The 18,426-nt window shown below is 38.8% G+C and overlaps 2 pseudogenes; both read left to right on the forward strand.

Annotated features, from left to right (window-relative positions):
• The first annotated feature begins 9,732 nt into the window (after positions 1–9,732).
• Positions 9,733–11,030, forward strand: LOC149101016 (beta-1 adrenergic receptor-like; annotated as a pseudogene).
• A 4,887-nt stretch (positions 11,031–15,917) lies between these two features.
• Positions 15,918–16,906, forward strand: LOC149101017 (adenosine receptor A3-like; annotated as a pseudogene).
• The last annotated feature ends 1,520 nt before the right edge of the window (positions 16,907–18,426 follow it).

An 18,426-nucleotide genomic window follows, 5' to 3' on the forward strand; every position in this document is an offset into this window, starting at 1 on the left:
TGTTAATTAAAACGTGGGTTAATTTCTTTTTTGCATCGATGTTTTGAATATATTCCATTATTAAATTCTCAGCCTCGGATAATGCAATTCTAGCTTTCTGATTGGTTCACTGGATCTCGGTTACCAGCCATTATACCTGTGTTTGACCTTATATGGAAATGAAAGCGGCAAACGTCGCTCGGCATAAGCTTTTTCGCGTGAAGCGAAGTTTCGTCGACAAAAAAAATGGATGAAAAAAAGCACATTCGGTGAGCTATCTACACAGGAAATACAGGAAATTATGGACAATGCCGTCCCAGTAACAACAAAAAAGCCACAAAGTTCGATATAAGGTTATTTAACGGTACGTGTACGTTAAGTTTCCCTTAAAGTTGCAAAATTAAAATATCACCGGCGAGATTTTACGCATTCATGAAGATTATGTGACAAAAACAATGTTTACCTTAACAGAATGGCTTGCTAGTCCTGGTGGGACCAAATTTTCGAAACCGATATAAGAAAAGTCAAAAGAAGAACTGAATGTTCAGTTGAAGTGTTTTTACTCGTCTGCGAGGAAGAAAGATGACACGTATTGCAAAAGTTCATTGATTAAATCCATTAGAGCCGCCGGTTGATCATTTCCTTTGCACGCCGCCCCACAACAAACCGTTTTCCTTTATCTCTGACCTGGCAAATAAATTATTAGAGCATATGCATTTGTAAAAGGCCGCAGGAAAACAGGCATAATTGCCGGCGTAGTCTATAAGAAACCAGTTTCCAATGAGCAGATGAGGAAACTCTTCGACTAAGCAAGCTCGGATCGGCCGAGTGCAAAAATCCCGCACAGCTACAGAGGACGATCTAGTTTCATCTCAGTCTCTTTTTTGGCCGACGACGACAAGAGAATCAACGACAGCTAGCGCCAACAATTCTGTCCTTGCGAAAAACACCTCAAGGAGTTGAGTGTTTTGAGCTGAACCGAAGCCCGGTTCTTTACCAGCCACGAAAAATCACCAGGGTGGCCTCGGAGATTCTGAAGATGAATGTGACGCTAAGATAGTTTCTGTCCTTGACTCTAAATCTGGCCAACAATGAGCTCCACACATACAGCTCGAAATGCCAAGGCTTTCAAAGCAAGGGAATCCTGAAAGGGGTCTTGTCGAGAATAATTTTGGCACAACGTCTGTGTCACATTGCGATCAAAGTTTTCCGCGGCATTATTACAACGGCAATGTGCAAGTGCACAATTATTCGGCTCTTCTCCATGACTCGAACTTGAACGCTTTTCAAACTTTCTGACCAGGGTTATATCTCCTTCATTTGATAGACTTTCCTTGAATTCTACGTGATTGTAATTTCATTCAGCAAATTCGCTTGCTTCGCTTTCAAATTTTTCATTCAACTGATTTTAGAAACGACGCGCATGTCATGTGATTTCCCACTTGTTGTTGTTTTTGTCACACCGACTTCCGGTCATTTTGTAAAATTAAAATCCAATAAAATTAAGCTATATTTCCAAGAATACAAAAGCACCGAATTTAATAAAACAATTATTCCATTCGCGCTTGTTGGATATGAGATTGGTTATAGCCAACTCGGCCCTACGGGCCTCGTTGGCTATTTACCATCTCATATCCAACGCGCGCTCATGGAATAATTGTTAATTATTCAGCCACTTTAAAATGAGGGCTCTATAATCTATAAATGACTGTTGTAAGCTTTGTTTTCCATTTTAATCTCATTTTTTATCCCACAAACAGTGCATTGTGCCTGATCACGGATGTTTCTTCTGTGGGTCTCTTGTTTCTTCTGATTGAACAAATAGAGCATATTTTATATGACTTTACCGAACCCATAAGGCTACAATGGTCAACCGATAGATAAGCAAAAGCACCCACATAATTACTTTAATCTGCCAATTATTATAATTCTTCTATTGTTTCTAAAGAAAATGTAAACATTTTACGATGCACTACGTTTAAATGATTATAAATTCGTTCATACGAAAGTTCTTTTCCATTGGTCAACTCATCCTCTCTGTAAAGGGAGAATTAACAGGAGATTTGATGAGCGAACTCAATGTTAGCTAATGTTTTCTTATGCAGTCACAATGGCGGTACGAGAATGGAAACAATAATCTCACCAAAGATGCAAAACATCCAATAACCTTCATATTTTAATTTTGAAGAGCTTTTTTTTTTTTTTTATTTCGCTGTTGACCATAAGATCTCGCAATAGTTGTTTGTTCATCTTGGCAAAAGTTACCCACTCATTCATACATGTCCGTGATAAACAGAGAATTTTCCATGGCAACTTCACGTCCCGATATGGGATAATAAACAAAAGTAGTATAGGGGGAGTCACACAAAAACCGTTTCGCAGAGGGAGCTTTATTTCACCTTATCGCAGCCCCCATCGGCAAGTCCGGCCCTCACATGCTCGGGCCGGTTGAACCTGAGGGCTGCGAAACGGTGAAATTCAGCTCCCTCTTTGAAACAGTATTTGTGTGACTCCCCCTATACTACTTACAACAAAGGAGGGCCCCATATTAGAAACAAGCGAGCCCGCTGTTATACCGCCCGAGCCGCGATGTTTCGAGCGACAAACAAGTGCGCGTGGCTGATGCGGGCCCGGAAAGAAAGCTGCGGGAAGAGTTGTGTCAGGGGCTGTACGTATTGCAGGCAGCATAAATACCAGCTAAAGAAAGGAATGAAGATGCCAGAGCCGTGTAGAGGCTGCGGGTTCGGGCTTTTGTGCGATTACCGCCTATGCAGACCATGTGGCAGGAACGCGCTAAAACAGCGTCTTGCCCGCAAGCGCAAAAAAGCAAAGGAAACTTTTGAACTTGTTTTGCTTGAGATGAAAGAAACACAACAGTTAGAGAAATGAATACTCTTGTAATACAAAAGGAACTATGGCTTCCAACAACCAAAGGTACCAAGAAAGACTGGAAGAAGAACTCGCAAAAAGTCGATCCAGCAACGTTGGAGTATTTGGAGCAACTTCTTGCAGAAAATGCGCCAGCTGTAAGAAAGGTTGTCCAGAACGTGCTGGATGAACCAATTTCTCAAGAAACGCAGAAGAGTTTGCAAAACCCCTTACTCCCAAAGCCTTACCAACCAAGACCCCCTTCACGCCAAAGAAAGTCGAGAAAAACGCAAGCCCTTCTGAGTGAGTTCGACCCGTTTCCCGCAAGGAAAACCTGAACAGTGACAGACTACCAGAAGGAGATTCTGGATCTGTTCGATGACGCGGAAAAAGAAGGGGAAGAGACACCGGCTGGGGTGAGGAGGGTGGGGGGGTTGGGGGGTGGCGGACTCCTTTGTGAAAAGGTCGGGGATGCTCATCACCTCCCTTAGGAATGTAAATTACGGATTTTGGTCTCACCTTATAAGATGTTCAAGTCGAACCCCAACTATTTTTAGCCGTCAAGGTTATCTTTTAAGGTTGCACTCGAAGATATGATAAAATAAAAACGCTGTCTGCCCGCAGAGATAATATGAATTATCTAACTTCTTGCCTTGAAGGAGAGCATTAGTCTGAAAGTAACGCATGGTTTTTCTTTTGCATCCATTCCGCTGAACAAAATAAGCATGTTTTGGTACTTCGTAGATTGAATAGTGTTTGTCAGTCGACGGTGTTATAAGTCTGGTCAGTTGAAAGTGATTGGTTAGTTTAGCCGCGATGGTATTGACTGAAAGACTCGCATAAAGTTTATTAACAGTATTGGTCGGTTTTTTTGAGTTTCGATCCGTCTTTTGTTTAGTCAATCAAGTCGGGGTTTTTTTTGGCCTTTCCCGAACCCATTCCGCTACAGAAGTCTACAAAGGCAAGTCAAAGCATACACAGATATAATTACTTTTTGTTGTCAATTCTATTTGTTTTTCATTCTTTCTAAGGGAATTTGAAACTTTTTTTTTTCATTTACTGATTTCAATTAACTTGTTATACGAAAAGATTATACGAAAGCTCTTTCTCATTGGTGAACTTTTCGGCAGTTCTTCTTTTGTACGGCTCGTTTAAGTGTGTTAATATTCTTGTCACTTATCTGATTCTTTGAGCATTCCTCTGCGTCGCATTATGATGACATTTAGTAAATGACAGGATAGAGTTTTCATTCAGACAGCTTGATCGCACGATTTTACATCTACATCTACATCTACATTTATTAAGTTGATAAAATCTTGGAAGATATCACATTTACCACCGATATGACGCCGAGATCTTCCAAGCTCCGTGGTGTTTCTCTGTAAGTCAGTTCTGCGATGAATGGATTTCCCTCCTGAGGCATTTTCAATCTGAACTGTTACAATTTAATTGTAACAGTTCAGATTGAAAACGCCCCAGGAGAATTAGTTGGTTGTGCTGTTGTGTGAATATCTTGTCACTTGGTACCTTCGATGGAGCTGACAAGGGTCTTTCCTTCATTGTCTCAATCCGCTTCTGCCTAAAAGTGTCTAAACAAATCATAGCGCCGAGAGATTCTGATCTAAATAGTTGTGCGCTTCGTTGCTTGTTTTGAAGTTTTTCGACATCTAGCGATGCCAAGGAATAGCGACGTTGCCTAATGTGACGCGCACTGCGAGCTGCTGGCCTATTTCTGCACTTTAACAGCTCCATTATAGCTTTCCTTAAGCGGCGGTTTCTATACCAGTACAATAATGGGTTGAACAGAGAGTTCAACTGAAGTATTGTTTCCGGCTATCGTATAATGGAAATCTGGCGGAGAAATGGTAAAGCTCCTTGAAAGATAAGGACGTCGACGGTAGGATCACTCGAGACACCAACGAGAACTATTAACCAAAAAGTCGTGTAAGCAACCTTGCTTTCAAGCTCCCTTTTGACCAGAACTTTTACTGAGCGGATTCCCGTTCGGTTCCATTTTCGCAAAGCGAAATTAAATAACCCTTGGCATAAAAAATATGCTATAAACGATACAGACAACGCAGAAAATGCTCAAAATGACATTTACGACTGTTATAATTTCATAACGAACGCTCATAGCAACCATGATGACCAATGGAACAACCAATGTTACTGCCGACAGCCATGCAACTCTCGAGCTCGTGTTTTTGGTTACACGACCTCCTCAGTAACAAAAGCCTTGTACTACATCCACTTCGCTACTGCCACATATCTCTCCCAAGCAATTAGAAGCAGATGACAAAATGACGAACTGCAAACAGTGTACAGTACAGAGACACTTCTGAAAAACATCATACAGATCCCATCGTTAAGAAAACGTCTCTGGATAACTAACGCGTCTAATGTGATACACAGTGGTATAGATACAGCGCCCACCAAAAGATCAGTTAAGGCCACGCTAGACAGCAGAATGTTTGAAATATTTTTCAGTTCTCTTCTCTTCCTCGTCGCTATTATAACCAAGAGGTTTAACAGAATGGTAAAGGGACAAGCAATGGTCGTGATGGCAGCAATAATCTTAAAGAAGTAAATCCCAGATGAATTGTTGCGACTCCGGGCCCAAACACTGGAGGAATTGCAGAGTGATTCTGTATTCTTCACTGTCATGATAAATAAACCTCCTTAAAATGGATGATTGCAGAGAATATGTTTCCTGACTGCTCGGTCCTCTTTTGATTCTGTGTTTCTGTCTTCTTGTCAAAACTCCACTGGTCTTGAGAATTGCTCGACCGAGTGGAAAATAAGGTCGCTTATGGCGTAATGTTGTTTTCAATCTGCATGTCGAGTGTTACAACTGAAGTGACGCTAGAGGATTCATTCACTGAGGGCTTCCTTTAAATGGTGAATATAGCTTTTAACACTTTTTTTTGTTCAAATTTTATAGTGTGTATTGAGTGAAACAGTAGCTTATTCGCGTGGCTTACTCTTTTTATTTGTATATAATGACGCCAGCTGATAATATTCTTACTGGAATCGGCTAAGTTCCCTCGTTAAATTTCTCTTTCAGTGACGTAAGTGTCACAAAGTGTCACAAGAAATTTATTTGATTGTTAAGAGAAGAGCAGATTTAATTCATAGCCTGAATGTCAGAGACTCCAGCAATTTCTATTTTCTTTGCTTTTTGCTCACCGTCGCAGAGCTCTTCGCGTTTCTCTTCGAATGTTTATTGACCGTCAAGCTAATTCACAAATTTAACATAACAATATGTAAAACCCGAAAAAGGTATCAGCAGTAAAGTATCGTATACAGAGAGTCATTTGCTAACATCAAACTTGAATATCAATTTTTTTCACAACAATGACACACGGCATTAAATTGTACCTACTTTTTCTTTTGCCGTTTTCAAGAACAGTCTAAAGTTAAATACCTTTTGACATTTTTTACATGAATTTCCGAAAAAAATGATTAGAAAGTCATTTTACAGCTATCTAGTACACGAAGAATTAGCCAAAATTACTTTTATTTGTGGCTTCAGTTTCCTCATGTGATCATATTCCCACGCTTTTGAAGCGAGATTTTCAAGTGAAGTGGCCAATTTTCTTTCTTCAATAAAATAACCTGCTCCTCACATTTTAAATTACCAAGCACAAACCGAAGCAATTAACCGCAGTATATCGTATAGAGAAAATTGACCGGAAATTTGTCGAGAGAACTTATTGCCTCAAAATGGAGGTAAATCTCCTCATTAGTTAAAGGAAAAGGAAAGAAAAGAAAAGACGTATATTTACCTTCATATTTCAATATGTCAGTTTTTATTTTGCAGATAATCATTCGATCAGTTCGTCTTATTAGGAAACGTTACCCGCTCATATATATATAAACAATAACCTCCATTTGGCGCGAAAACATGCTAGGATATTTGACCGCGGACATTATCTGTTCCGAGAAGCCAACAGTTTTCCGACAGCGTAGCTCGAGGAAAACTGAGAGCTTTGAGGAACAGATAATGTCCAGGGACAAATATCAGAGCATATTTTCGCGCCAAATGGAGGCTATTGTGTTTATTATCCTTTAAATCTTTTTCGCAACACGCGCAGTTTTGAAAATTGGGGAATATTCTAGGATATTTAGCGGTTATGTGCGTCTCGCAGTCTCGACTTTTCGCAAGGCTAAAGGGTTTCAAAGTCCCGATTCGTTCGTTTATCTCAGTTTTTATAAATGACGTCTTCTCTTCACTTGACATTGAATTTCAATAAAACAACTTACAAATTTCAGAGAAAAAGTTAATCTTAACTTCTCCTAAATTGTCTGAATTCCACAAAAAGCTACAAAACCTGCCGCAACGTCGGTTTTGGCTCCAGTAAAACAGTTATTTTGTTCTACGATATCATAACGTTAGTGTGTTATAATCGAATTTCCAGTTCCAGCCAGTTTGAAGAAGCTGGCTAAAAGGCTGCACAAGCTCGATCTAGCTCTCAGCTAAATCTGGGGCCCGAATTTAAGAGTCTGAACGTCTTGTGCTCGCACGTCAAACCCTTTGAAGTCTCGGTCTCGCAATTTAAAATGTCAAAATGTCTCGGGCTCGCAGAGGAAAACGCTTGTCTCGCCGTCTCGCGCAGTCTCGCATTTACCATTCGCCACCCCTAAAGATCTTGGAGGTTCGGTGACCTCTACTTTTCTTTCCAGAAACAGATTTTATTTACAATTATCTCCACATTGTCTAAAATGAACAAAAAATCATCGCGGGAAGAAAAAAAAATCAAGATTTCTGTCCACGGGACATCGAATCCTGCCACCTTGCGGCTGCCGGGCGCGTGAATCTGTGTTTGCTAAATGCGAACTTGTTCTTTAAGGAGCCCCACCAGTTGACTAAATTCACTTAATAGGTCAACTTAGTTAAATGTTCCACAGAGAACATTTCAGTTCAAATATCTAATTGCAGTGTTTTCGCGTTTACAGACATTGTGGCCTTATTCGCTAACGAAGCCCGATTTTTTTCAGATTCAGGGTGATCTTCCGAGCATGTTCTCTCCAAAACGAAGTCGGTGACCCCCTCCCCCCTCCCCCCATTTTGCATTTCTGACATAACTAACTTATCATCTTAGAGTGGTAAAAGTCTCAGAAAAAATCAATGTTGAAAAATTTTCGTGCGAACGTCCTTGAGCCGAAAGACGCGTACTTTTTCCCCTTAAGCCTGGGAGAGAGCTCTCTGCTCACAGCTGTTTGGCGGAAAATAACGGCATTTAAAAATATCCGCCAATTATATTTTATTTTAGTTTATTCCATATGTAACAACTATTCCTCTTTTTATATTTATAATGCTAACTCATGTAAACACTGTAAATAGTGCACAATAAAGAAGTAGAGTTGGGTTCCGCTAGCGGCCGCTCTTCTATGTCTAAGGCTATTATATTGCACTCTACTAATTGCCACCAGAGGCAGCATGAAAAGCTGACTTGGAATGTAATGCCGCCTTCGCGGTCTTTCACACCTCGGTTAGCCGGGTAATCCGGCATGAACCGTTTATAAGGAAAAAAGGAAAGGTCGCCTAAAAGGGTGCCTTGGGCAAGTAGACAGGGTGCCCAGGGAATATCGGCTACCCTGTCTAGCAAGTTAACGATCCAATGCCTGGGAAAGCTCGCTCATTTCACAGCTGTTTGACGGATAATAGCGGGAATTAAGTAAATATGCTAATTATATTTGATTTGAGTTTATTCCATTTTCATCCTATTTTATCTAGAGCTTGCCACTTTTGCAAGGAAAAAAACTAATTAGAAGACAACCTACCGATACAGTTTTAACATTGCACTATTGTTAACTCAAAACTGCAGAGAGAACAGACGAGGGAATTTCCGTGTAACTGTTGGCAAAATTAGTCACAAAACACACAAAAAGTCTCTTCAGTAATGCTTTTAAAACTGCAACTTGAATATGTATATGTCATTAAATTTTCTTTCGGTTTAAACTATTGTTTGAATTTTATCACTGGAATCATTTTTTCTTGACCAAACGTAGCCACTAAAAATGGCTGGAAATTGACCCTGTTTTCTGACTGACTGCGTCTCGACCGCCTAAGCCATACACAAAAATATAGAGGACAAATCAATTCTGAAACTAACGGCAAAAAATAGCTTACGCTAGAACTAAGTTCTAGAAAATAAAATTTACAACCAATTCATTGCAAGCTGTTAAGATGACTGCAACAGAAACAACAATCATCTCTCGCGAAAATAAGCAACTTTACTGAACACATAGAGTAGCATCAAACAAGTTCTGTATATCATGATCAGATGAACGCAAAGGTAAAACAGAGTTTTAACATTACAAGAAAATCATAGGAAACAACAAGAATATTTTCTATTTGGAAAACAATGACACTTGTGGCGGCGAGATGTCAGACGGAATTTTAATCACAAACTCTTACACTGTAAACGCATGAATATTTCAGATATTTTATTGCCAATACTTAAACTCTTAGCACACAAACCGGGGTATCAAAAATGCTTAACGTGTTAAGAACAACAAGGGTACCACCAAATATTGCAATCACCGCTTGCTCAATGCACTTAGCGGTTCAAAATTCTCCAGTGTTATATATCTACTGAATACTTTCTGTTAAAGATCTTTTTTTCCCAGTGCATCATAAATTTTGCCTACGTGTACTGAATATTAAAAATTACCCAACACTTTACTGTGGTTTGCTAATAAAATGCTGCAAATGAGTTCATTAAAATGTAAACAGGTGATTAAAGTAATTTTTTTAAAACTAAGGGAAATGATACAATCAAAATTAATTCCACTTTTATGAGAATAATCAAGGAAACTTGCAAGCAAAGTGCAAAACTCAAGCAAACTATCTCAACAACGCAAAGCGGTGAAGAAGCCTTGACGAGTCAGGATCGAGCAAAGATGAATCACACTACGATCAACAATACTTTCTCGAGTTCTACTTTCTGCCTTCATCTTCGAAATCTCGTAAACATTTCTCCTGATGTACGCGCTGTATTCGTTGCCAGAATGGTCGTGAATGCTCTCACCTTTCCTCTCACCACTGTGCTCAACATCCTGGTAATGGTTGCGTTGAAAACCAAACCACAGCTTCGCACCAAATCTAACATAGCACTCGCCCGCTTATCAACAACTGACCCTGCAGTTGGACTCGCTGTTCAACCTCTACATATTGCAAGCGAAAGTTTACTTCTCAGAGGTGACATCATGTTTTGTACTATAAAAGAGCTATCAAACACTGTCACATATATATGTTTACTGGCTTCATTTAACCACTTAATTTTGATGAGTGCCGAGCGTTATGTTGCGATAAAACACCCCTTCACATACGAGACCCAGGTAACTGAAGTTCGCATCATCATTGCCTCTGCTCTGGCATGGGCTGCAGCCATCATCCTTGTCAGCGCAGACGTTTCGCGCACAGCAACTCTAATAGTTTCTGTAACGCTACTCATCATTCTCCCCATTTACTTCAATGTCTCTGTGTACAAAGAAGTCCGTCGCAATAGAAATAAAATTGTTGTTAACCTAGTTTCTTTAGGAGCCAGGGAGAAGTTACTCAAGAAAAGGAAAAGCTTTTTACACGACTGTTGTTGTACTACTTGTTATTTCCCTGTGTTATATTCCAACGAATATCTCTGCTTTTATTCTGTCCTGTTTCAATGAAATAATCCCTCCCAATATAAAGGTTATTGCGTCTTATGTTATTACTTTATTGCCAATACTGAATTCGTTGTTTAATCCGTTGGTTTACGCTGTTAGATTAAGAAACTTTCGCGTAGCCGTGATTCAGTTGTTGTCACGAAAAACTATTGCAAAAGCTGAGGAGCTTAAAAGCAAAATCGGACCAAGACAGATTGGAGTCAGCGGTAATGTTAATGCAGGACAAAGAACTCAGCCATTGAGTGATGAGCACGAGCCGAAATGATAGGGAGAGCCGCATGGTGGATGTGACGAAACACCTCTATGATAAAAACAGAACATTTACCACAAAATGGATTAGACCATGCAGATACCCATATATATGTGAAAAATAAATGAAATGTGCTTTCCTAATGTTTGAAAATTTAATATTGAAGTTTGAATGTTTTAAATTTGTTGTCCTTGTTTAGTTCTGATCAGGTGGGATCTTTCTTTTTTTTTTTTTTTTTTTTTTTTTTTTTTTTTTTTTTTTTTGATTTCTACCGGGAAGAGAACAAAAAAAAAAAAAAAATAGAAAAATATTATCCAAAAGCAAGCTGTAAGAAGAACTAAATAGCCAGATATCCTACTTTAGAAAGATGTGAATAGTGTCAGTTTAATTCCATAATTTACTATTCCTCTATCGTGGACAACACGGTTATCATTTTAATGAACAAAAAGTAATTATTTCAAAATCAAATAGATGTGAATTTATCATCACGGAGCAACATGGGAGAAGGCGTGAATCTATTCTCTACATCCAAAAAAATAAAATAAGAATATTTTCAAAAATAATTTTGTAATTTTACCCCGATTTCTGAAACTGCATCATTTTGTTGGAGAGTTCAGAATTTCTCTGTTTTGTTTCCTTTTTCTCTATTCATTACACCACAACAATTACATTTCTCAGTACAAAAGTATAATTATTTCAAAATCGAAATAGGGAAATCCCATACTCGAACGGCATAGGGAAAAGTAAAAAAAACCAATATTATGCAGTGATCATGACAAACTTCGTTAGCTGTTTATTTTCTGCGCTAAAGGATGTAAGAAATGCATATATTTTTTCTCAACAGCTGATGTACACTGTCTCACAACTGGATAACGTTAACGGAAAATATCCGGAATAAAAAAAGATACGCACATATTTACTTTATAGCTTGCAATTTTCTTTGCCCAAAAAGCAAATTACTAACACTATTAAATTAAAACTACAGAACGAGTAGACTAGAGTTAACGAAAAATGTATCGTGTAACTGCTGATGTAAATAGTACTCTGTCAAAACTCACCAGACACTCAGAAAGTCTTTTCAGTAAAGCTTTTAAAATTACTACTTGAATATTTATTTACCATTAACTTTTCGTTCCGTGGAACCGCTTGCTTGAATCTTATTACCTGAACCATCCTTGAGCTAATTGATACAATCTCACAGCTGTTTAACGGAAACAACCGAAGTAAAAAAGATAATCTCGTTATATTTTATGTGAGCTGATTCCATTTTCGTGTTATCTGTAGCTTGTAATTTTTTCTTCCAAAGGAAGAAAATTACTAAAACTGCAGACAGAGCATGCGAGGGCTAGGAAATATTATTTCCTGTAAGTGCTGATGTAATTACTATTCCGTAAAAGCTTAGTCGGCACTCAAAATACTTTTTGAGTGAAGCTTTTTATTGACCAAGCGTAGCCGCTAGAGATGGCTGGTTATTGATCTCGTTCACTTTGAAGAAAATGGCGGACACTTTAATTCTAAAACTAAAGGCAGAAGGAACCAAGTCCTGGAGAGGAACATTCTTCGCAGCCAGTTTCTCGCAAGCTGTCTGAATGGCGGCAACAGAAACGGCAATCATCTCTCGCCAACGAAAGCAATATGAATCAGTGAACATAGCATTAAATTAAGAAGGTTTTCTTCTTTTTTTCCGTTATATCGGATGGAGCCAAAACTTCACGGTAACACGGATTTTTAAATGCAACAAAATAAAAGAAAGCATCATTGTTTCCTATTTGGAAAACAACGACACCTGTGGTGGGTAGATGTCACACAGAAATTCAAATCACTAAATTTTAGTAAATGCACCGAATGCACGCTTTTCCGATTTTTTTATTCAGACAACAAAAAAACCGCACTGCTTGATCTATGATGCCAAATTTAGCAATTATGTGAAGTTGTATTAGAATCCGTTGCAAACTCATAAAAAAAGTGGGACCCCTAACTTGCCAATTTTTACAAAGAAATGTATGCCAGGGGGGAAAGCGCGCTTGCACCCTGGAATACATTTGTTTGTAAATCAACCAACGCCCGAAGAACCCCTTATGTCAGCCCCCTTTCCGTCCGGTCCATAGGAATGGATTGCAACCGATCTGTTGGAGTTGAAAGGAAAAGACTACCTCGTTGTCTTGGACTATTACTCCAGGTGGTTTGAAATAAAGGAACTTCGCAATGAAAGCACTCAAAGAACTCTTTGCCATCCACAGAGTTCCAGACCTGATAATATTTGACAGTTAAAACCAGTAAATTAAAGGGCAGATTCCTTTCGCGAGTTTGCAATCAAATAAACTAATGGAACGTCGCCTGCGAACGCAACTGCCTACCCACCTAAACAATCTGTACCCTAATAACATAGAAAACAAAATTACTGAATGCTGGATGGTCAATGAAGAGGGTAGATCGAGCAATAGGCCATGTTACCGTTGTGTGCTTAGTTTAGTTACCTAGACTATAAATGCAAGCGAAGCTGGAGGTGACCGTGCAGATCTCTCTGCTCTTCTCATTTAAATGCCAACGAGTTAGCATAAAAACAGCTTGATTTACACAACAAACGCATGGAGGTTTTTGTCAAAACAAGGTCACCTGCAGCCTCGCAGTCATTCAAAGGCCAGGTCACTGAGCAGACAACTGTAAAACGGTCTATTTAGCAAAATCACGTCAATTTTTCATGCGTCTGTCCTGTTATTGATAATGAACTTAGTGGATGTGCTGTACATGCAGTGTGATTTGATTTATTATGAGAGCCTGCAGTCCTTATGATTGTAGTTGGCCGCCATGTTTTCTGTTAGTGAGAGATTTGGTGATTAAAGTCTAACAGGTACATGACGTCTTTTATCCACAACAATTTAATCACCAAATTTCTTACCAACAGAATTCAATGTAACTCGCACGCTATCTCCTGATATCGCTTAGGTAGTAAAATTCTCTCAACGTTTGTTAAACTCGATCAGTGAATCCATTTCTTTGTTGCTGGAGGATAAGGGAGAAGCAAGCTAAAAAGCAGTTAAGGACACCATCACTCACTCGAAGTGTTTTTGGAATAATCGTATCTATGACAAAATCCCGATCGTGATTGGTTCCCCACGCGCCTATCAGTCACGTAATCGGCGCGCGATTACGTGGGCGTCTAATTACAGGTATCCAATTTGAACTTTACGTAATTAGATACCTTTAATTATATACCCACGTGATACGCACGTCAATTACGCGCGCGCTTTAACTGCTTCCTTCGCACTGTTTCCTACAGTTTTCAAAACTTTTGAAAAGCTTTAGAGACGTTTTCGCTCAAAACAAGTTCTCTAAAGACACATTTAATCTCCAAATTTTGTTATAGATACGATTAATTAGTAATTGGACCCCGTTTCGTGCAATTCAGGGGGTAATCGTCCTCGTAATTTCAAATCGGCTTTGCACTTCGCGCTCGTCCGATTTTGAAATTACTCGCGCGATTACTCCCTGAATTGTACTCCACTCGGTCCAATTACTATTACTTATCAGTTTGTCTCGTGCAGAGTACCGCAATTTTAATCCAGCGTTTATTTAATAACCAAGCAACCAAGAAAATACGGTGGTTTTAGTGATAGAGGAGAATTGGTGAACATTGCGAATAATTGTCAGCAGAGAAATGACCCTTTTTTTGAAAACAAACATTCTGATAGCTGAGAAATGGGAGAAGATTTTATCTGATAACAATTTGAATAATGGTATTCAATGCCGGTTTCCTTAACTATCGGGTCCAGCAGAACACAAGAAGTAATTATATGCATAAGTCAAGAGGTTAAAAATTATTCATCTCACTGTAGTTTTCCGAGTACATTTTGTTTGGTTAAAAAATGCTGATGCAAGTATCAAGTTTCATTTCCTCCACTGGCAGGTGCGATACTGCTGTTAAAAAAGGATTATAGCTTGTGTATCGGTTTCATCATGATAAAAGTAGACCAAGCTGACAGGTGAAATTAGATCTGAATTTCCATCTAATTAACAAAATAAATACCACTGAAGCACTCAGGGAAAGTATTTCAAGAAATTAAGTGAAAACTACCATTTTCTCCTTTCAAATTCCGAACTTCTGAAAACAAAGATTAGCTTTTGATCTTTACCGGAAGCTAATATCATCTAATTTGACTGGAAATTTTGCATGAAAATAGAAACGTAACATCAAAGCCTAAACCTCGTTGGCATAACAGCAGGCTATCGTTTAGAGCATTCTAAATTAAAAGAACGAACTTGGTCTAAATAAATCATGCACAGTAGTTAGAGCATTCAGATTCAAGATTTCTTAATGATACAGGAGGTCATTGCTGAAGAACCGGTAGAATTCAACCATGGGAACAACCTTAGTTTACGCTTGACAGTTTGGAATATTTTAAAGGTAACTTGCACAAATGCATTCGCTCAAGCCAAATGTCTTTCATGCGCAAGTCACTTGTTATGATCTGCGTAGCCAGTATAGCTAAAGCTATAATATCGGTCACTTGATTACTGACAAATACAATGTCTTGGCCTTGCTTGAGATGTAACATTGTTTTCCCGTTGCCAAATTCAACTCTGAGTAAGCGATAAATAGAAACGTTTCAATGATTTGATATTTCTTACTGATCGATGCACGCCAACTTTATCAACCACCACCTGCCAGTCATCGCACAAAACAACTTATTAAGGTTTAGGCATATAAATATAAGAGTAGTAATTAATCGTTTCAGAAAGCCTCAAGAAAAACAGAACAGAACTATCAGGCTTTCTGTAGTTTACTTTTGATTCTTATCATTATGAAAAGCGTCTGACTAACTCGATGAAACAATAGATCAACGGTGGGAACATCTGCCCAAGGTTAAAAAATCGTTAATTCTGGCCAAAGCTACCTAGGAGCAACACTTTTAAGGACGGAAATGGTGCAATTAATAGGAGCTGGAAAACTTTTGCTGCAGCTTATTATATTTTCTTTTCTTTCAGCGAAAAACAAAACCATCTAAAACGGTATCACGAGACTTATACGACTGAGCAATAGCAAAGAGGCAAAGGAATCTCGAGTGGCAAAGTTACATTTGGACAAAGGATTCTCACAACACTTTTGTTAAACCAGCAAGAAAACAGTATAACAATCGTTGTCAAGGACAAAATGTTGAACTTAACTGAAATTATTAACCAAACTACAATTGGAGAGTTTTATTGCTTGACGACTCTTACCGAATCAAAGCCAAAGATCATTTTTTTCAGCAATGAATATTCTTCTTTCCATCGTCGCGTTTCTGGGAAATGTTCTGATCATCGCTGTCATTCCAAAAGTGTCATCTCTTCATCCGCCATCAAAACTGTTGTTAGGCTGCCTTGCGATCATCGATCTCCGTGTGGGTCTGGTTGTACAGCCTCTTTACGTTAACGTTTTATTGTCCGCTGCGCATTCCAAACACTGTTATTATTCTTTATCCCTTTTCAATACGAAAAGTCCTTTTTTTCTGTGGAGTATCCTTGATGACTCTGACTGCAATAAGTGTTGACAGACTTCTCGCCCTGAAGTTGGGGACTCGGTACAGACAGGTGGTTTCTTTGAGGAGAGTATGCGTCCTTACGGTTATAATTTGGCTTTCAAACACTGCGAAGGCCGTCATAGTTCTTTACATCCCTCTTTATGGCTCTGGCATCTTTGCTATAGAAGTAATCCTGTGTATAATAGCGTCAAGCAGCTGTTACATGAAAATCTACCCAATACTTCGCCATCAACAAGCTCAAGTACAACAGCATGTTCATCAAGGACAACAGAATGGAGGAGAAACTCCACTGAACATTGTGCGATACAGAAAGACAGTGTCCAGTGCATGGTGGGTGCAAATAACATTACTGGCTTGTTATCTTCCATTTCTTGTAGTGATGGCCATATTAGTTATTTATAAACCCCTAGTTTTCGCACTGCATGCCCCAATAACTCTTCTTTTACTTAACTCCACTCTGAATCCATTCCTGTACTGTTGGAAGATGAAAGAAGTGAAACAAGCAGTGATTAACACGATCAGGCAGTTGAATTGTTTCTCCTGTTAACTCTTTCATGGACGCGAAGCCCTAGCTCTTCTTGGCATCAACTCAATTAACATCCGTAAAAATAAAAACAAAGCATGTAGCTCGCCTCTTAAGAGTGTGTATATGAGAAAACCAGGCAGCAGTTGATACAGCTCAAATCACTGATTTCGCTCAAACTTGGCACACTCAGATGTTGGGTTTGGTAAGTTAGTGATTGTGGCAAAAAAATAGGTCAAAATATCTTATTTCGTTCAAGTTAGGGGGACCCCCTGCAAAAATGGCCAATTAACACTAATTTATGTATAGTTGATTAGCCACCTTTGGTTTAGTATTTCTACAACTAGAAAAGCCATGTAAAAATGAAATTCACTTGATCACGTTTTGCAACTATCAGTCTAAAAGCACAGATATTTATTTGAACTAGGCAATTTGATTTCTCTCGGTGGCCTCATCCAAAGTAAGGTGCATACTTCGTAGTGTTGTTAATAGCCTTTAACTAATGGCAAATATCTGCAATGGGAAAAACCAAATACACATTATTGTTACATGGATAGAGAGGGTTGCTTGCCCTCCCGGCTTTTCTTCCTTCTGCGATTTCTTTTTTTCTACTAAAAATAAAAGGGGGCCCCTGATCCCCGGGACCGTCACCTAGATCCGCCACTGTGGGGTACTGTTTACGTAGAGCTTTAAGATTTATGGCCGTTTCATGAACATTCACTAAAGCACAAAAGCAGTTTTTCTGTCTTAACCTAACTCGAAATCAACAAGAAATACCTAGCTAAGCATTTTCCTATCGATTACGAATAAAAATTTGGCGAGAAGAAACTCTTGAGACACTTCTTTCCATTTTCGCAGCTATATCTTGAGGCATTCTCACTTTTTCGATATAAATACTGCCGCAGAAGATTTAACTCACAAGTTCCCTTAACTTAAGTTTTCAGTTGTAAAATACAATGGAAGCAAGAAATTTCTACTGCATACATGTCAATTAGACGCAATTTTGCGCCCCTGCCTGGTTCCGCCCGGTTTTTTCATGAACACGCTCTTAAGTAATATAATGGCAATGAAATGTCTAATATATTCATGTTTTTACCAAGATTTAATGATTCAAAGTTCTTTCTAATTACATCTTGGCACCATATGTACGTGTCATTGTTTTGCAAACAGGAAATAATCATGTTGTTTTGTTGCATTTTGTTGTTTTTTAAAAAACCTGTGTTACCTTTGAAGTTTTACGTTCATCCGACCAACAAAACTTGCTTAATATTATATTCAATAATGTTGCATACTTTTGCGTGAAACGTTGGTCGTTTCTGTTCAAGGCGTCCTAACAGCTTGAAAGAAACTGGTGGTAAAATTTTCTTTGCTTTTAATAAGTTCTAACAGTAGCAATTTTCCTGTCTTTAGTTTAAGAATTAAAGTGTCCGCTATTTCTAGTTTGTCGGCCCCCAAACCAACAGGCAGTCTTCAAAGAGAACAAGATCAATTTCCGGCTATCTTAAGCGGCTACGCTTGGTCAGCAAAAAGCTTTACTGAAAATAGTTTTTGAGCTCTGGCTGAGTTTTTACGGAATACTAATTACCTCGGCAGTTACACGAAGTATTATTTCTTTG

The sequence above is a fragment of the Orbicella faveolata genome, unplaced genomic scaffold (assembly GCF_042242905.1).
Source record: "Orbicella faveolata isolate gen_17 unplaced genomic scaffold, um_ofav_v1 contig_4, whole genome shotgun sequence".
In the NCBI taxonomy this organism is placed as follows: Eukaryota; Metazoa; Cnidaria; class Anthozoa; order Scleractinia; family Merulinidae; genus Orbicella; species Orbicella faveolata.